Raw genomic sequence first — 17703 nt, 5'->3', positions numbered from 1 at the left:
AAAGCCTTCGAAGAAATAAACCGAGAACTATGCCAATTTGAAGAGAAACCCAAGCCTAATCTGAATGACACCGAGGCTGTAAATCTAGGGGATGCGGATAATGTCCGAGAAACCAAAATCAGCATCCACATTGAGCCTGGCATCAGGGAAGAATTAATCAAAGCACTCATTGAGTTTAAAGATGTTTTTGCATGGTCGTATGATGACATGCCGGGTTTAAGCACCAAGCTAGTGGTTCACAAATTGCCCACTGACCCGGCATGCCTTCCCTTTAAGCAGAAACTGAGGAAGTTCAAGACAGATATGAGTGTAAAGATTAAAGAAGAAGTAACCAAGCAACTGCAAGCAAAGGTTATTCGGGTCACTCGATATCCTGATTGGTTGGCTAATGTGGTGCCAGTACCAAAGAAAGATGGGAAGATCAGGGTATGCGTCGACTACCGCAATCTGAACAGGGCAAGTCCAAAAGATAATTTTCCATTGCCCAATATCCATATCTTGATCGACAATTGCGCTGGACGAGAAATCGGCTCCTTTGTGGATTGCTACACCGGGTATAATCAGATTCTGATGGATGAAGAAGATGCAGAGAAAACAGCTTTCATTACGCCATGGGGGACTTATTGCTATCGGGTAATGCCATTCGGTTTGAAGAACACTGGGGCAACATACATGAGAGCAATGACTACTGTGTTTCATGATATGATACACAAAGAGATCGAAGTGTACGTAGATGATGTGATCATCAAATCCAAGCGTCAGGAAGACCACGTAGCAGACCTTAGGAAGTTTTTCCAAAGACTTCGAAGGTACGACATTAAGCTCAACCCAGCCAAATGTGCATTTGGTGTTCCATCTGGAAAGCTGTTAGGATTTATCGTCAGTCGGCGAGGCATTGAGTTGGATCCGTCAAAGATCAAATCCATCCAGGAATTGCCGCCACCGAGGAACAAAACAGAAGTAATGAGTCTGTTGGGAAGGTTGAACTATATCAGCAGATTCATCGCTCAGCTCACAACAACTTGTGAACCCATCTTTCGATTGCTGAGGAAAGATGCCGCGATAGAATGGACGGCAGAATGTCAGGAGGCATTTGACCAGATCAAAGGTTATTTATCCAATCCACCTGTATTGGTTCCACCTGAGTCGGGGAGGCCATTAATCCTTTATCTAACGGTCCTGGATCATTCGTTTGGTTGCGTGTTGGGTCAACACGACATCACAGGAAGAAAAGAGCAAGCCATCTATTATCTCAGCAAGAAGTTTACAGTCTATGAGAATAAGTACACTCAACTTGAGAAGACATGTTGTGCTCTAACTTGGGTAGCACAGAAGTTTAAGCATTATCTGTCGTCACATACTACTTACCTTATTTCACGCCTGGATCCATTAAAGTATATTTTTCAGAAGCCTATGCCCACAGGAAGATTGGCAAAATGGCAGATATTACTCACAGAGTTTGACATTGTCTATGTGACGAGGACGGCCATGAAAGCCCAAGCATTGGCCGATCACTTGGCTGAGAATCCTATTGATGAAGAATACGAGCCTTTGAGGACGTATTTTCCAGATGAAGAAGTGATACATATAGAGGAGTTAGAACTGAATGAGGAACCAGGGTGGAAGCTTTTCTTTGACGGGGCTGCTAATGCAAAAGGAGTTGGAGTAGGAGCAGTACTTATTTCAGAAACAGGACATCACTATCCTGTTACAGCTCAGCTACGTTTCTATTGTACCAACAACATGGCTGAATATGAGGCATGCATTTTGGGCCTACGATTGGCTGCAGACATGGATGTTCAGGACGTCTTGGTCTTGGGAGACTCGGACCTCCTAGTACATCAGATCCAGGGTGAATGGGAAACACGGGATTTGAAGCTTATACCATATCGACAATGTTTGCACGATCTGAGCAAGCGATTTCGATCAGTGGAGTTCAGACACATCCCGAGAGTTCACAATGAGGTTGCCGATGCTTTGGCCACTTTAGCATCGATGTTGCACCATCCAGACAAAATCCATGTTGACCCATTGTATATTCAGGTTCGTGATCAGCATGCCTACTGCAACATAATAGAAGAAGAAATGGATGGCGAGCCATGGTTTTATGATATCAAGGAATACCTCAGGATGGGGATATACCCGGAGCAGGCAACCGGAGATCAAAAGAGAGCCATTCGACGACTGGCAAATGGATTTTTCCTCAGTGGAGGAATGTTGTACAAAAGAACCCCAGATCTGGGATTGCTGAGATGTATTGATGCAGGTCAAGCCACGATAGTGATGACAGAGGTACATGCTGGAGTCTGTGGGCCCCATATGAGCGGATATGTGTTGGCAAAGAAGATTCTGCGAGCGGGATATTATTGGCTCACTATGGAGCATGATTGTATCAGTTTCGTACGAAAATGCCATCAGTGTCAGATACACGGAGATCTGATTCATTCTCCACCAATGGAATTGCACACAATGTCCGCACCATGGCCATTTGTAGCATGGGGCATGGATGTCATTGGGCCTATCGAGCCGGCAGCTTCGAACGGTCACAGGTTCATTCTGGTAGCCATCGATTATTTCACTAAGTGGGTTGAAGCCAAAACTTTCAAGTCTGTAACCAAGAAGGCAGTGGTGGATTTTGTCCATTCCCATATCATTTGTAGATTTGGGATCCCAAAAATAATAATCACGGACAATGGTGCTAATCTTAACAGCAACTTGATGAGAGAAGTATGTGAACAGTTTAAGATTACACACCGTAATTCCACCCCGTATCGGCCCAAGGCGAATGGAGCAGTTGAGGCAGCCAACAAAAATATAAAGAAGATATTGAGGAAAATGATTGAAGGATCCAGACAATGGCATGAAAAGCTACCATTTGCGTTGTTAGGATACCGCACTACTGTTCGTACTTCAATAGGTGCGACTCCTTATTTGTTGGTATACGGAACTGAAGCAGTAATACCAGCAGAAGTTGAAATTCCTTCCCTTCGAATTATCGCTGAGGCCGGGATTGACAATGATGAATGGGTCAAAGCCCGACTAGAGCAGCTGAGTTTAATGGATGAAAAAAGATTGGCAGCAGTATGTCATGGCCAGTTATATCAGAAGAGAATGGCAAGAGCATATAATAAGAAGGTGCGCCCCAGGAAATTTGAAGTAGGGCAACAAGTATTGAAACGGATCCTCCCACATCAGATTGAAGCAAAAGGCAAATTCACCCCGAATTGGCAAGGGCCGTATATTGTGACCAGAGTATTATCCAACGGCTCTTTACGTCTAACAGATGTCGAAGGAAGATGCGTCAACATGGCTATCAATTCTGATGCAGTCAAAAGATATTATGTGTAATTTCTTTTGTTGTTTATCTGCTTGTCTGTACTTAGTACTTATCGGATAATGAAATGACAGAGGCAATTCTTTCTTCTATCCAAACACTTTTAACCTTTGCTTTAGCCCTTTGTGCCTTACTTATTCTTTCATACCCCTCTCTTGGAATCGTTAATGAAAACGAAAAATGAAAATGAAAAAGAGAAAAGAAGGAAAATAATAACAAAAACAAAAAGGGAAGGTCGCAAGAAAAACAAAGGAATCGAGTGAACTACGTTCGACCTGATTCCTCAAAGAGGATACATAGGCGCCTCACAGCTCGGTCATAAGGTAACAAAAAAAAGAAAGGAAAAAAAATCAAAATAAAAAAAAATCCCCAAGCAAGAAAACTGGGGCAGAAATTATGTTTCTAAATTTTGAAAGAAAAAAAAAGAGTTTGATTCCAAGAGTTGTAATACTTTACCCATCAAAGTTATTTTGAATTTTATATCCTTTTCTTCTAAAACCTATATTGATGTCCAAAAAAGACCTCCCGATCAGTATCCGAGAGGTGTTAAGACAGGAAAATGAAAACCAAGAATAAAACGCCGGTCCCCGACTGAATGAGGATCATGAGTTGAAAGAATTGATAGCCATAAGAATTCCCAGCAGAGAAAATCTTATCGGCAACACTCCAATCCCCAGCTGAGAAAATAAGATGAGAGAGTCTTATCGGCAAAAACCTTCATAGGCGTCATAAGGCGACGTAAGCTGAGAAATACAAAATGAGAGAGTCTTATCGGTGAAAACCTTCACAGGCACCATAAGGCGACGGGAGTTGTGAGAAATGAGAGAGCCTTGTTAGTGAAAACCCCGCGAAGGGCACTATAAGGCGACAAGATAGATTGACGGAAAAGATCCGTATTTTGCGAAGAATTGGGCACCTATTTATCCCCAGCAAGTGAAGACATCAGAAAGTTTGATCGACACAAATAGACTGGGTTGATTAATCCGGAATGCACAACATGATCATTGGAATCGGTTGTATCACCCAGATAAGTTCATTTTTTTTGTTCAGAAAGATTTTCTCATTTTTCTATCTTTTCATTTTGTTGTTTAAAAGAATTTTTCTAGAAATTTATGTTTTAAGGAAGGTCTTTCAGAGCTTACTACCAGTTGCCAAAATGGTACAACATAAAAAGTGAAAAGGGCAGGCCAGAGACAAGGCAATAAGACAAAAGACGTTGGTTGCCAGGCCGAATAATATTGTCCTAAAATGGCAAGGAAAGTACGGGGAAGAACCGAAAAAAAACATGTTGAGGAAATTGTGGGCCAAGTTCCAAGACGATCCCCAGTAGGACTCCGACCGAATATCGACCAAGTTCCGAGGTGGTCGGACAATACAGAATGGGGAAGGGATAAATGGAAAAACCATCCCCAGCAGAATGTTATCCCCAACAAATAACATCATTCCCAACAAGTTTTGGGAACGCCGAACAGGAATAAGGGAAAGGAAACAATCATCCACATCAGGAGTGACATGACCACTCGCCATATTTCAAAAAAAAACTAACTAAATTTTCTTTGATTTGAACAGGAAAATAAAGTGTTGATGATGGCCTAAAGATACGCCATAAGAAAGATCGCCAGAATTGGGGCAGAAAATTTTCTGCCACAAGTGAAAATTTTCTCGGAGAATCGAGGAAACAAATTCAAATTATTCTTTACCAATTAGGCGCCCACCAGTATAATGCGGGCATACCTTTCAGTTTTTCATTTTATGTCCTAGGCGCCCACCAGTATAATGCGGGAATACATTTCTGTCTTTTCATTTCTGTTCTAGGTCGCCCACCAGTATAATACGGGAATATATTTCTGTCTTTTCATTTCTATTCTAGGTCGCCCACCAGTATAATGCGGGTATACATTTATGTTTTTATTTCATGATTCTAGGTCGCCCACCAGTATAATGCGGGTATGCATTTATGTTTTCATTTCATGTTCTAGGTCGCCCACCAGTATAATGCGGGTTTGCATTTCTGTTTTCATTTCATGTCCTAGGTCGCCCACCAGTATAATGCGGGTATACATTTCTGTTTTCGTTTCATGTCCTAGGTCGCCCACCAGTATAATGCGGGTATGCATTTATGTTTTCATTTCATGTTCTAGGTCGCCCACCAGTATAATGCGGGTATGCATTTCTATTTTCATTTCATGTCCTAGGCGCCCACCAGTATAATGCGGGAATACATTTCTGTCTTTTCATTTCATGTCCTCGGTCGCCCACCAGTATAATGCGGGCATACCTTTCAGTTTTTCATTTCATGTCCTAGGCGCCCACCAGTATAATGCGGGAATACATTTCTGTCTTTTCATTTCATGTCCTCGGTCGCCCACCAGTATAATGCGGGCATACCTTTCAGTTTTTCATTTCATGTCCTAGGCGCCCACCAGTATAATGCGGGAATACATTTCTGTCTTTTCATTTCATGTCCTCGGTCGCCCACCAGTATAATGCGGGCATAACTTTCTTTTCATTTCATGTCCTAGGCGCGCACCAGTATAATGCGGGAATACATTTCTGTCTTTTCATTTCTGTTCTAGGTCGCCCACCAGTATAATGCGGGAATACATTTCTGTTTTTCATTTCGTGTGCTAGGTCGCCCACCAGTATAATGCGGGCATACATTTCAGTTTTTCATTTCTAGGTCGCCCACCAGTATAATGCGGGTATACATTTTCATTTCATGTCCTAGGTCGCCCACCAGTATAACGAGGGAATACATTTCATATTGTTGCATCGAGGCGCCCACCTGTATAACGAGAGGAATACTTTTCAGCCTTATACTGCAGATCTTGAAATCAGTAACCCACCGGAAGGTAAAAGGTTACAACAGGAATTCCCAGCAAGAAACAATAAAAAATCCTCAGCACCGGACAACAGAAGGTTGCAACAAGAGGTCCCAGCACAAGTTCAAGCGCATGAGTCAAAAGGAAGAAAAGACGCGTCTTGAAAGAAGCGGCCTGTGAACATTAAATTATGCCCAGCATAACAGATTTGATGAAGAGAGTCGTATCCCCAGAAGAACCGCCAAAAAGCTTAATGAAGGAAGCCATATCCCCAGCGGACCGAGCAAAATAATGAAAGCTGGTATTCAGAAAAGCAAAAGGCCAGTGTCATCCCCAAAGTCTCGGAAGAAAAGCACCGGAAGAAATGCAAGCAGACAAGAAAGCAAGGCAACAGGAGCAAGTTGCAGATAAATGAGATCTTATGATCCGTAGTCTAGCCTAGCTTATTGTTTTCTTTTAAGCATGGTGTAATAAGGAGGTCAGCAAACAAGTAAAAGTAGCATACTACAACAGTAACATTGTAGTCCCATGGTAGTCCCAGCTACCAAAACTTCCCGAACTACATTGACCTGATTCCTGTTTAGCCCAGGATATGTAGGAAACCTCTGAAGCAAAGGTTCGGTCAAATCTTTCAAAAAAAATGCTTCACACGGAGTACTCGAACGGGCAAAAATCGCTCGTATCCGCTCACTTTATCTTTGCACGAAAACCCTTCATGTTTTCGGACAAAGAGGGGCAGCTGTGAGCACGTAATTTTTGCCCTATATGAGAATCACTCCCAAAAAATCCAAAATAAAATAATTTTCCTTGGTGTGCAATTTTGAGAATTTCGTGACAATTTTGGATAATTATTTGTATTTGTCTGTGCATGTTTATTTGTTAAATTAATAAAAAAATACAAAAATATGTCGCATTTTGCATGTAGGATTTAATTATACAATTGTTAGTAATTAAATTTGATTTACAAAAATTGAAAATTACAAAAAATTAGGCATCTTCTGCATTTTTAGCATTTAATGTCCAAATATACAATTTTATGCTTAATTATTACTTAATTGTGCGTTAATTGTTATTGAGAGTTAATTTGCGCTTTTATAACTTAATTTAGTTCTTAATAATAATTTAAGTATTTTTATAATTTAGTTTTAGAAAAATAAAAGAAGAAAAAAGAGCAAAAATACAAAGAAAAATCGGATTGGGCCACTTCTTCAATTGTAAGCCACATGCCCAAAAAATTATCCAATCTTCCCAAACGACCCGGTCCATTTCAAACCGGGTCAACCCAGTCCATAACCCCAAAGACCAACACCCCTATTTCCCTATCTTTCATTTAACAAAACCTTAAAATATTCACTGTTGAAAAACAAACCACCCACCCCCTCTCTTGCTCTCCTTCTTCAAGCTTTCACAACCATGGCTGCCCTTCCCCCTTGCCCAACGACCACCCCTCCAGCCCTTCCCCCTCACCCCGTCACACTCACACACACACACGTCAACACGCACACACACATACACAGTAAAAACGCACACACACAGCAGCCTTTCATGGTTGCTGCTTCTTCTTCCTTCTTCATCCAAACGACCCTACTGTCATCGCGATGTTGCTGCTCCGTCCAGCCAGTCGCACACAGTCCATCGCGTCATCAACCACCTTTGATTTTCTTCATCTCCGAGCAGCCATGAACAAGCTCAAGCTCAAGCTTTCATGGTTGCCGACGTCGACCATGTCTTCGTCCAAACGAGCATTGTCGTCACTGCTGCTGCAACCACGCGACTGCTGCTGCTATTTCTGCTCCTTCACCTGCTGCTCGCGACCGCTGCTGCTTCTTTGCCATGGCCAGCTGCTTCTGCTTCACGTTTCTGCTTCTGCTGTTGCTTCAACTTCTTCGTTTCGTCAAAGTTCGAGGGTCTTTCGTTGAGTCGAGGTCCGGTATGTCGAGTTTTCTGTTCGAGTTTTGGTTGGGGGTCATCAAAACAGTCCCTACATAGTCCAAGGTCGTTGGTTAGTCATTGTTCGTCGTTTCGATCCGGTTAGTAGATTTTGAGTTTTATTTTTTTTCCGTATTTCGTTTTGATATTTCTCGAATCTAAAATCGGTAGATGTTTGATTTTTGTTTTGTTCATGTTCATTGTTTTGTTAATTTTTCAGTTGTTCATGTGAAATTGTTAGTTTAATATTTGTTAGATTCAAATTGAAATTTAATTAATTATTTCTTCAATTTGTTTCATGTATTTTATGTATTTTTCAGAAATTGTTAATATTGTTAGATTCAAGTTTAAGCTCATAATTGGTTCTTGTTCGATCTTGTTATTTGTCTAAAAAGAATTTAGTTGTAGTCGGGGAGTATGTTGGTTTAATCATATGAATCCGTCATGTTTTGTTGTTTAAAAATAGATTTAATTCATGTTCATCTTTGTTTGAAGTTCGTTTTTAATTCAGTGATTTAATGTGAAGTTATGTTTTAATTTTTTGGAATCATGTATCTTTGTTATAATTTTGTTGGATTTAATTTTAAAAGATCAATTGATTATTTGAAGTTTAGTGATTTGAATAAGTTTATTTGTTTTGTTTAAGCTTAATACAAGTTTAATTCGAATTTGAATAAAACTTGCTTGTTATTGTTGTTGAATCTTTTCATTTATGTTCATACTTTGTTTGATTGTTCTTGAATCCGAAATTAGTATAAGTTTGATTTTTCTTGTTTATTGTTCATCATTTATGATTATTTCTTGAGTTTGTCTCATAATCTTGTTTAAGTTTAATATAGGAATTGTTGGTTGTAATGTTGTTAGAGTTGATTTTAAGTTCAAATGATTATTGAATTTAGAAATCTGAATATACTTGTTTGTTGTTATTGTTGATTGAATCTGAAAGTAGGTTTGTTTGTTGCTAAAATATTGTTCAATCAAAATTTTAGTTGTTATTTGTTGTTCAATTTGTGTTCATGTGATATTGTTGTTGAATTGGTTCAGAAATCGTGTTCATGTGATTTGTTGTTTGAATTTGTGTAGAAATTGGTCATATTGGCTATATTTTGGTTGAGTTTGATTAATTGATTGGTTATAGCTGATGGGGGTAGTTTGGTAAATTGCAGTACATTCAGGGGTAAAATGATAATTGCAATAAGGTCGGAGGGGTAGTTTAGGAATTGTACATTTTGTAATTCTTTATGCTAAGCATGGGGGACAAAAGGTAATGGGGTGTAGGTGATATAATTGTTTAATATAATGGGGGACAAGACATAATGTAGTGGAGGGGAATATGGTAATTGTTTATAATAAGCATGGGGGACAAGAGGTAATGGGGTGGGGTTGATATATTTGTTTAATTTAGTGGGATTAAAATAGGGATGAGTGGGAAGATAATGGGTTTGGTAGGAGAAAATGGTTGTTTTATTAATTAATTAAAGGGTTTGGGGATGTGATATATATAGGAGGCTTGATCAGATTTTAGGGCAGAAGATAGAGAAAGAGAGAGAAAAAAAAGCTGAATATTTTAGAGAGAAAGAAAAAATCCGAAAAATATTAAAACTTTCAAGAAAAAAAAAACAAATAAAAAGAGCTGGAAATTAGAAGAGAGAGTAGTACACACCTGATAAATATTCTGATATACGGGTTTAGAAATTAAGGGTTAAATATTAATTAGCCTTTCAAATCTGAAAATTCCCTTGGTTTCCGTCTGTTGTTTGTTGACAGTGTTTCTGGATTTTATTTTGATTTTCAAATCTGTCACTGGGATTTCTGTTGACTGGATTGCTGGTTATTATTGTTGTTGCTGTGTTACGTACTACGTGGCTGACTTTCTTCTTCTTATATTGGCAATATCAGGTACACAACTGTAATTTTGGCATTTTGTAAGCTGAAATGAAGAATGGAATGTTAAATTTTTAATTTAGTTTTAATTTTTTTAATTGTATTTAGGTCATTTCATGTATTATTATTATTCTGTAAATCGCCGTCGTTTGCATAATTAGGCATATCGTAGCGATGTATTAAATAATGTTTTGCTTTAACCTGATTATTAGGTAGTATATATTTAAGCATGTTCATTACTGATTAAACTGTCAAATAATAAAAATAGAAGAAAATAATGTAAAAAAGGCTTTATTAAATCAGTTTGGCAAAATTGATTAAGTTCCTTATTTATAAGGGTTTTAGTATCGCCAACGTTAAGTTAATCGAAATCATGTAGCTAAATTCAGTTAAAACAGGAGTTAATTTTGCGAATCAAGTATTAGGACATAATTTGAATTAAAACAAGGATAATTAAGGTTAAATTATTTAATTTTAGAAATATGGTTTAGTAATCAAGATTATTTCTAATTTTTAGTATTTGTAAATAATTAATTTCAGTAGCTCAAGTCATCTAACAATATGATTTTTAGTCCGATTATAGGATAATTAGTTTTGTTTTAAAAAAAAAAATATTTGACAATTCCATGTTGTATTTATAATTATAATTTTAGTAATATTACTTTCCATTAATATTTGTTTTAAACTAGTATCTAATATGTTATTTTAAGTATGTAGAGATTGATTTTATATTTATAGAAAAACTTAGTAATAATAAAATGTAGTCATTAAAGGATATTCATAAAATAAGGAAGGATTTCGCTAAAAATAAATAGATGTAAACAATACAAAAATTTGCAGGATTCTCCAATCTCATTTATTTATTTATTTATTTAAAAAAAATATACTAGATCCCGGGATGGGCCGTTTAGTAAATTTCACGGTCCTACCTAAAAGTATAATAACGCGTAGTCTTTTGGCGCATATTTAATAAGGTTATTTTCTTAAATATGGGTGTGCATTTATGTAACCCAAATCCCGATCTTGACGGAGTCAAAATGCGTCAACAAATCACGTGTACACTGGTTGTGACGTGGTTCGAAATGCATTTTCACGACGTTGCAATTCTTGTATAAAATAATAATAAGAATAATGATAAAAGCGGTTAAAAGTTAAATTTTGCACATAGGTTCAACATGTATTAAATCAGATAATCAAGCCAAATATGACAGTTGAGCGACCGTGCTAGAACCACGGAACTCGGAAATGTCTAACACCTTCTCCCAGGTTAACAGAATTCCTTATCCGGATTTCTGGTACGCAGACTGTAATATGGAGTCATTCTTTTCCTCGATTCGGGATTAAAATTGGTGACTTGGGACACCTTAAATCTCCTGAGTGGCGACTCTGAAATAAATAAACAAATCCCGTTTTGATTGTCCTTTAATTGGAAAAAACTCCTACGCCCCTCGCGGGGGCGGAAGAAGGAGGTGTGACACCTATGACCCTCACAAATATTATAATTAGTTGTTAAAAAAATAAATATTCGTAGAAAAGCCTTTAGGCGCGTTTAAAATACAATTGTGATTGTGTACACGTTCGCGTGACATGGTTACAATCTAAAAAAAAATCAATTTGGAGTATGCGTTCGCGCAACTTTAATCTAACTTTCTTAATAATGAAATTGTTTTAATAGGCCACTAATTAAATTTAGTTCATATAATTCGAGGTGTGCCATCCACAAATTTATCCTTCATGGCCCTCACATTAATTTCATAGCCTAGATATAAAAATGACAAATGTTCGTAGTCTGCTTTAGGCACGTTTAATACACCTTCGTGGTTGTGGACATGTTTGCATGACATGATTACGATTTCTAAAAACAAAACCGGAGTATGCGTTCGCGCAACTTCGACCAAATTTTCTTAATAATAATAATGCACTATTAATTGTGGAAACATTCGCATGACATGATTTTTGAAGGGCCAAACAAGCGGGTACACGTGCACGTGACCTGTTTAAAGATAATTTCTTAATTAAAAGAGGCAAATTCACATAGGTTCTAAAATGAGTAGTTAGACAATTTTAATAAGCCAAGTATGATCAAAGCGACTGTACTAAAACCACGGATTTCGGGAATGCCTAACACGTTCTCTCGGGTTAACAGAATTCCTTACCCGAATTTCTGTGTTCGCAGACCGTAATTAGAGTCATCTTCCTCGATTCGAGATTTTATACCGGTGACTTAGGACACCATAGATTATCCCAAGTGGCAACTTTGATTTTAATAAAATAATCCCGTTTCGATTTTCACTTAAATTGGAAAAAACTTCTATATACCCCTTTCGGGTGTAGTAAAAAGGAGGTGTGACATCATCTCTTCTCGCTTTTCCCGTTATTTTGTTCCTCTTGTTTTGTTTGAGTCTGTTTTTGTCGAAACAAGTTAGAAATGACTTCAAAATTTGTCATCAGCTTTTTAATCACACAAAGCTGAGTCTGGCAAGCACATCAAAGTGGCATAAGACACAGGAGAATAGTATGTGCACTAAGTTGGTGATAATAGATAATTTTTGGGATTGATGTAAAATGCAAAGATTGGGTGAATGTATGAATATGAGTGCAATGCATCGGGCATAAAGTATTGGATTTGAATGAATCAGGAATATTTCTTATGATAAGGGTTGTCCGGAAAAGCAGTCGGTCGATAACAAGCACTGTCTTCCAAGTTGAAGTCCGAGTTGATCGTGACAAGTGCAAAAGAAATCGCCCTCGTTGTCAAGGCCACAAACTAACTACCACATTTTAAACTCACAAGTTTTCTTTGTTTGAAACAGGAACAAAGCGGTGCAAGCAAACTGGTTTAAAAAAAAAGAAAAGAAAAGAAAAGAAAAGAAAGAAAAAGAAAAAAAAGAGAAGAAGAGCCGACAAAGGAAAATTTCTCAAATCTTTTCCTTTATCTGTCTTGTTAGTCTGCATAAAATATTGCCATTGCTCTTCACATTTTTCCTCCTAGGATATAAAATCCTAGTCTGATGGATTTTCCTCCCAATCAAATCATAGTCTGATAAATTTTTCTCCTAAGATATAAAACCTAGTCTAATGAATTTTCTCCTAGGATCAAAATCTTAGTCTGATGAATCTTTCTCCTAAGATAAGAAACCTAGTCTGATGAATTTTCTCCTAGGATAGAAAATCTTAGTCTGATGAATCTTTCTCCTAAGATGACAAAAAAGGGACCTAGTCTAATGAACTTTCTCCTAGGATCAAAATCTTAGTCTGATGAATCTTTCTCCTAAGATAAGAGACCTAGTCTGATGAATTTTCTCCTAGGATCGAAATCTTAGTCTGATGAATTTTTCTCCTAAGATAGAATACCTATTCTGATAAACTTTCTCCTAGGATATTAATCTTAGTCTGATGAATCTTTCTCCTAAGATACCAAAAAAAATAATACCCAGTCTGATGAATTTTCTCCTAGGATATAAATCTTAGTCTGATGAATTTTTCTCCTAAGATAAAAAACCTAGTATGATGAATTTTTTCTTAGGATAGATTTTTAGTTTTCTTAAGTTATTAATCTTTTGTTTTCTTGAAATCAGGGGTACCACTTGGAGAATAGGGTCAATTTTTACTTTAGTCAAGCTTAGTCTATAGTTTTCCGCAAGCTCAATCTTAAATCTAGGAGACACACTTCCTAGTCTGGGTCATTCAGGTTTTATTCTTAGCTGACGCACTTGCTAGTCAAATATTCTTGGTTTTACTCACAAGAGACGCACATCCTAGTCAAGTATTTAGTTTTACTCTCATCATTGCATTAATAGCATAGGTAATTTACAGTTTTGCTAATAACTCACAAATCTTCCTAGTGCAAAATGGGGCAGAAAATTTTGTTTGTTTTGTTGTTTTGATTGCAGACACCCACCTGGAGAATGAGGGAGTTCTTTTCAAAGTCACTTCAAATTTCAAGTGAGTAGTAGGCACCCACCTAAAGAACGAGGAAAGTCATTTCAGAATTCAATTCAAGTTAGAAGTAGCAGAAGCTCGCGGCAAGAATGCGAGTCAATAGTTCTAGACGACCAACAGAAGTAGTACCAATCCAAAAAGAAAAAAAGAAAAAGAAATAGAAAAAGGAAAAAGAAGTGAATCCAAAATGCAGAAGCAGGTGAAAGATGTGAATTGCTCAAGACATGGTTGAAGTTATGAGCATTGCATGCCCGGCCTTGATCCAAAGAAGTTGTGGAAGAATGAATCAGCACCTGCAGCTAGCAAGCATCAAGGTTCAAATCAAAAGTCTGCATGAAGAACCATTCAAGACTCAAGATCAAACTTCAGTAGACTTGTAGATAGGGATCTTGTAACTCATAGCTGATAGGCTTGCTTAGTTCTTCTAGATTTTGATTTGATGTAATAACAAAACCGCGGGCCGAAACCTCGATGACACCTCAATCGTCTCTCCACCTCAGTACACTCCATCACTGTTCCTACTTCTGAACTACACGTGACCTGATTCCTTTATAGCCAGGGATATGTAGGCAGCTCAAAAATCAGAGCTCAGTCACAATCTTTTTAGCCATCTTTATTTTCTTTTGAATAAGCGTCAGGTCATAAATCAACTACATTACTTATTGTTCTTTGTTCCGAAAACTCTTCGTGTTTCCAAGCAAAGAGGAGCATCTGTAAGCATATAATTTTTACCCGCACAACTTTTAAAAGTAGTATTTTTAAAAAAATATTTACTTATTTTTATTTTAATAGGATTTCTATTTTCACTTTTAGTCTAATAGTAGAACACAAAATTCGAAAATACAAAAATATATTCAATTTTATCTTTTATCTTTCTATTTAAGTTAAGACCATTAGTCTTTTATAGTAATATTAATCTAAATTTGCTATCATTTTAATTAACTTTTCTCTGCTTTCATTTTATTATATAATCTTTGAAAAATGATGGTTTCATCTCAATATAAATTTTATGTTAGTTAAAGTCAATTACTAGTATTCTAGTAGTATTTTGCTATTTATTTTTAGTCTTTGAGCCCAATTTGGAAGCCCAACAAGACCTAACCCATTACCCCTTCTTCTTTAACCCTTACACCCTAATCCTTCTTCTTCATGTACACAAGACTAAAAACCTTAGAGGATCCCCTTAACCAACCAGCCGCTCCCCTCTTACCACATAGCCGCCGACCCACCTCCGACCATCTTGCCGGAAATTCGACCACCTCCATACACTAACGAACGATGCTTGTTTCTCCATCTCCATCTCCATCCGCAAACCCTAATACTATCTCCTAACTTCCGCCGCAGCCGGAACTGTGATTCCAACCACCCCATTGCTCCTCCTCGCTTCTTCTAACCTAACAACCACAAACCAACCCCTAGTCAGCCATCTTCTCAAAAAGATCGAACGACCTCATCTTCAAACGCACACAGCCGCAACACACAAACAAAGAAAGAAACAGCTCCAGCAGCATTACCACCTCCCCATACCTCTCACCAGCCCCGACCCTCTCACGGCACCGCCCACACGCACGCACAGTGTCGAAAACAGAGGCAGGGAATGAGAAAGCAAACAGGACAGAATCTGGGAGTGAAAGAATGAAAATAATTTGAAATTAGTTCTTGATTCAAGTTTTATTTTCCATTTTTAAAAAATCAGAAAACAAAAAAATAGGGGTTCCGTTTCTTTTTCCTGAATTTCTGCCTGAAATAGAGTACGTTTGATTGAGCTGAGTTTGTTTGAGGTTGATGTTCCGGTTTTGGGTAGAGGTCTTAGATCGTTGCTTCAATCTCAATTTAAGTCTAAGTTTTTCTTTGTAGTACTGGTATTGTTTGCCCCATTTGATCTTTTAATGGAAGATGTTGTATTAATCGAATTTTGAAAGGAAAATTGCCCACTATGAGATAGCGTTTGCGTTTCCAATATTGTATAAGAAGATTCGGTTATTTATTTTTGTGCTCGAGTTTTCACCAAGTTAAACTTGTTGGTTCAAGCTATTCCATTTAAGCTCGTATTGGAATTTTTAGTCGGAGTGTGCTTGGGTTTGTCGGTTCGTGTTGGTTCTGGTTTGAGTTCAAGGATTACGTTCAACTTAGATCTAATTAACGCCGAAAAGGTCCTCGCTCTCGCTGAGGTTCAACTCTTTAACCCTCTACTTATTTTATTCTAGCTGAATGTTAATTGCTTGTTTGGTAATTTGATTCTATGATTTATTTAGCTATTGTCTCCGATTCTGAGTTTGTTCATTTAGTTATCTGCTCGTGTGTTTACTCGAATTGGTTACAGTTAAATATGATATGATCACTGTAAAGAAATTGAATTGCTATCCATCAATTGAACTACCTCAATTCTGACTAAGGGGGTTTGGGTGCTAAAATTTATAAAATTAAGCATTTAGTTGTTTGTTGCTTTATTATTTGCATATATATAGAGCCGCTAGTAGCATGCTTAGGCTACCATCACTTGGGTAGGCAAGCCTTAGGATTTTTGTTAGTTTTGAGGCAAGAGATCGTTCCTTTAGATAAATTTATCCGGGGAATACCCCGTAGACTTTGTATATATTTATCCGGGGTATGCACCGAGGTATTTGTATTTGGAGACTGAAAATAGAACTCGTAGTATTTTTATTTTTATTTTCATTTTATTATGTGGGAACGACCTCAAGCCTCTTGTGTGTTTATTTTTCTTTTTTGTGTTTATTTTACCTCAATTTGAATATTTTTAAAAGTGACCAGATCAAGTATGCAACCGTACTAGTTAAGGGACTTGGGGAGTGCCTAACACCTTCTCCCCGAGTCAAATGAACCCCCTTACCTGAATCTCTGGTGTAGACTTAGTTTTGGAGTCCAAAGTATTTTAAAAGGAAAATCATTTAAAAACACGGTGACCTAGCACACCGAAACCAATGTCAGGTGGCGACTCTAAAAAAAATCCTTTTGAACACAGTTTTGTCACTTTCTAATTGAAAACCTGTTTGAGCTTTATAAATTATTTTTATTATTTTTAAGAGGGTTAGTGAGGTTGTAAAAAAGGGGGTGTGACACCCACAATGCTTCAGTACCTTTGGTAAAAAAGGAGTGAAGCCCATCCGGGCATGAAGCCTTGAAGGGCCTAAGGGAGAAGATGGCCATTTTGATTTCACTAACCTCTAGGGGCCTATCCAAGCTGTCTCTTTGATATTCTGCTAGATATGAGTCATGCCTAGATGGCTGGTAGTGGAGATAGGAGCTTGGATCTGTGAGGAGCTGTAGAGGCTCTTGAAGAAAAGCATTGTGGAGGCCTTAATGTCCCCTTGGTCAAGGAGCCAATTACCACTTCATCTTTGATGGACGAGATCCTATTTCTTCTTCTCCTATTAAGAGTGGAGGTGTGAAAGAATCTTGTGTTGGCATCCCCTTCAGTAAGCCAATTGACCCTTGACTTAAGTTTTCAGAAGTTTTCCTCATTCTTGAGGATGAAGTCAAATTCTCTGGTCAGGTTGCTTTCTAATTTTTGCAGGTAATTGTTGAACTGATAGTTTGGTGATTTTTAGATCCTATATATTAAAGCTAGGATCATTCTCTTTTTGTGGAAGATGTTGCCAAAAGTGTGTCTGTTCCATTGGGTCACAATACTTTTGAATGTTTCAATCGATTGGATTAGGGGGAGTTATTGGTGAAAGCTTCATTTATAAGACTAGGGAAGGAGGGTTGTCTAGTCTACATGGATTTCAAACTTGAAAGGTCAATTGGAATTATTGAGAGATTCCTCTTTTA

The sequence above is a fragment of the Nicotiana sylvestris genome, chromosome 5, assembly GCF_000393655.2.
Source record: "Nicotiana sylvestris chromosome 5, ASM39365v2, whole genome shotgun sequence".
Classification (NCBI taxonomy): Eukaryota; Viridiplantae; Streptophyta; class Magnoliopsida; order Solanales; family Solanaceae; genus Nicotiana; species Nicotiana sylvestris.
The sequence above is the reverse complement of the archived record's forward strand: the minus strand, read 5'-3'. Positions refer to the sequence as shown.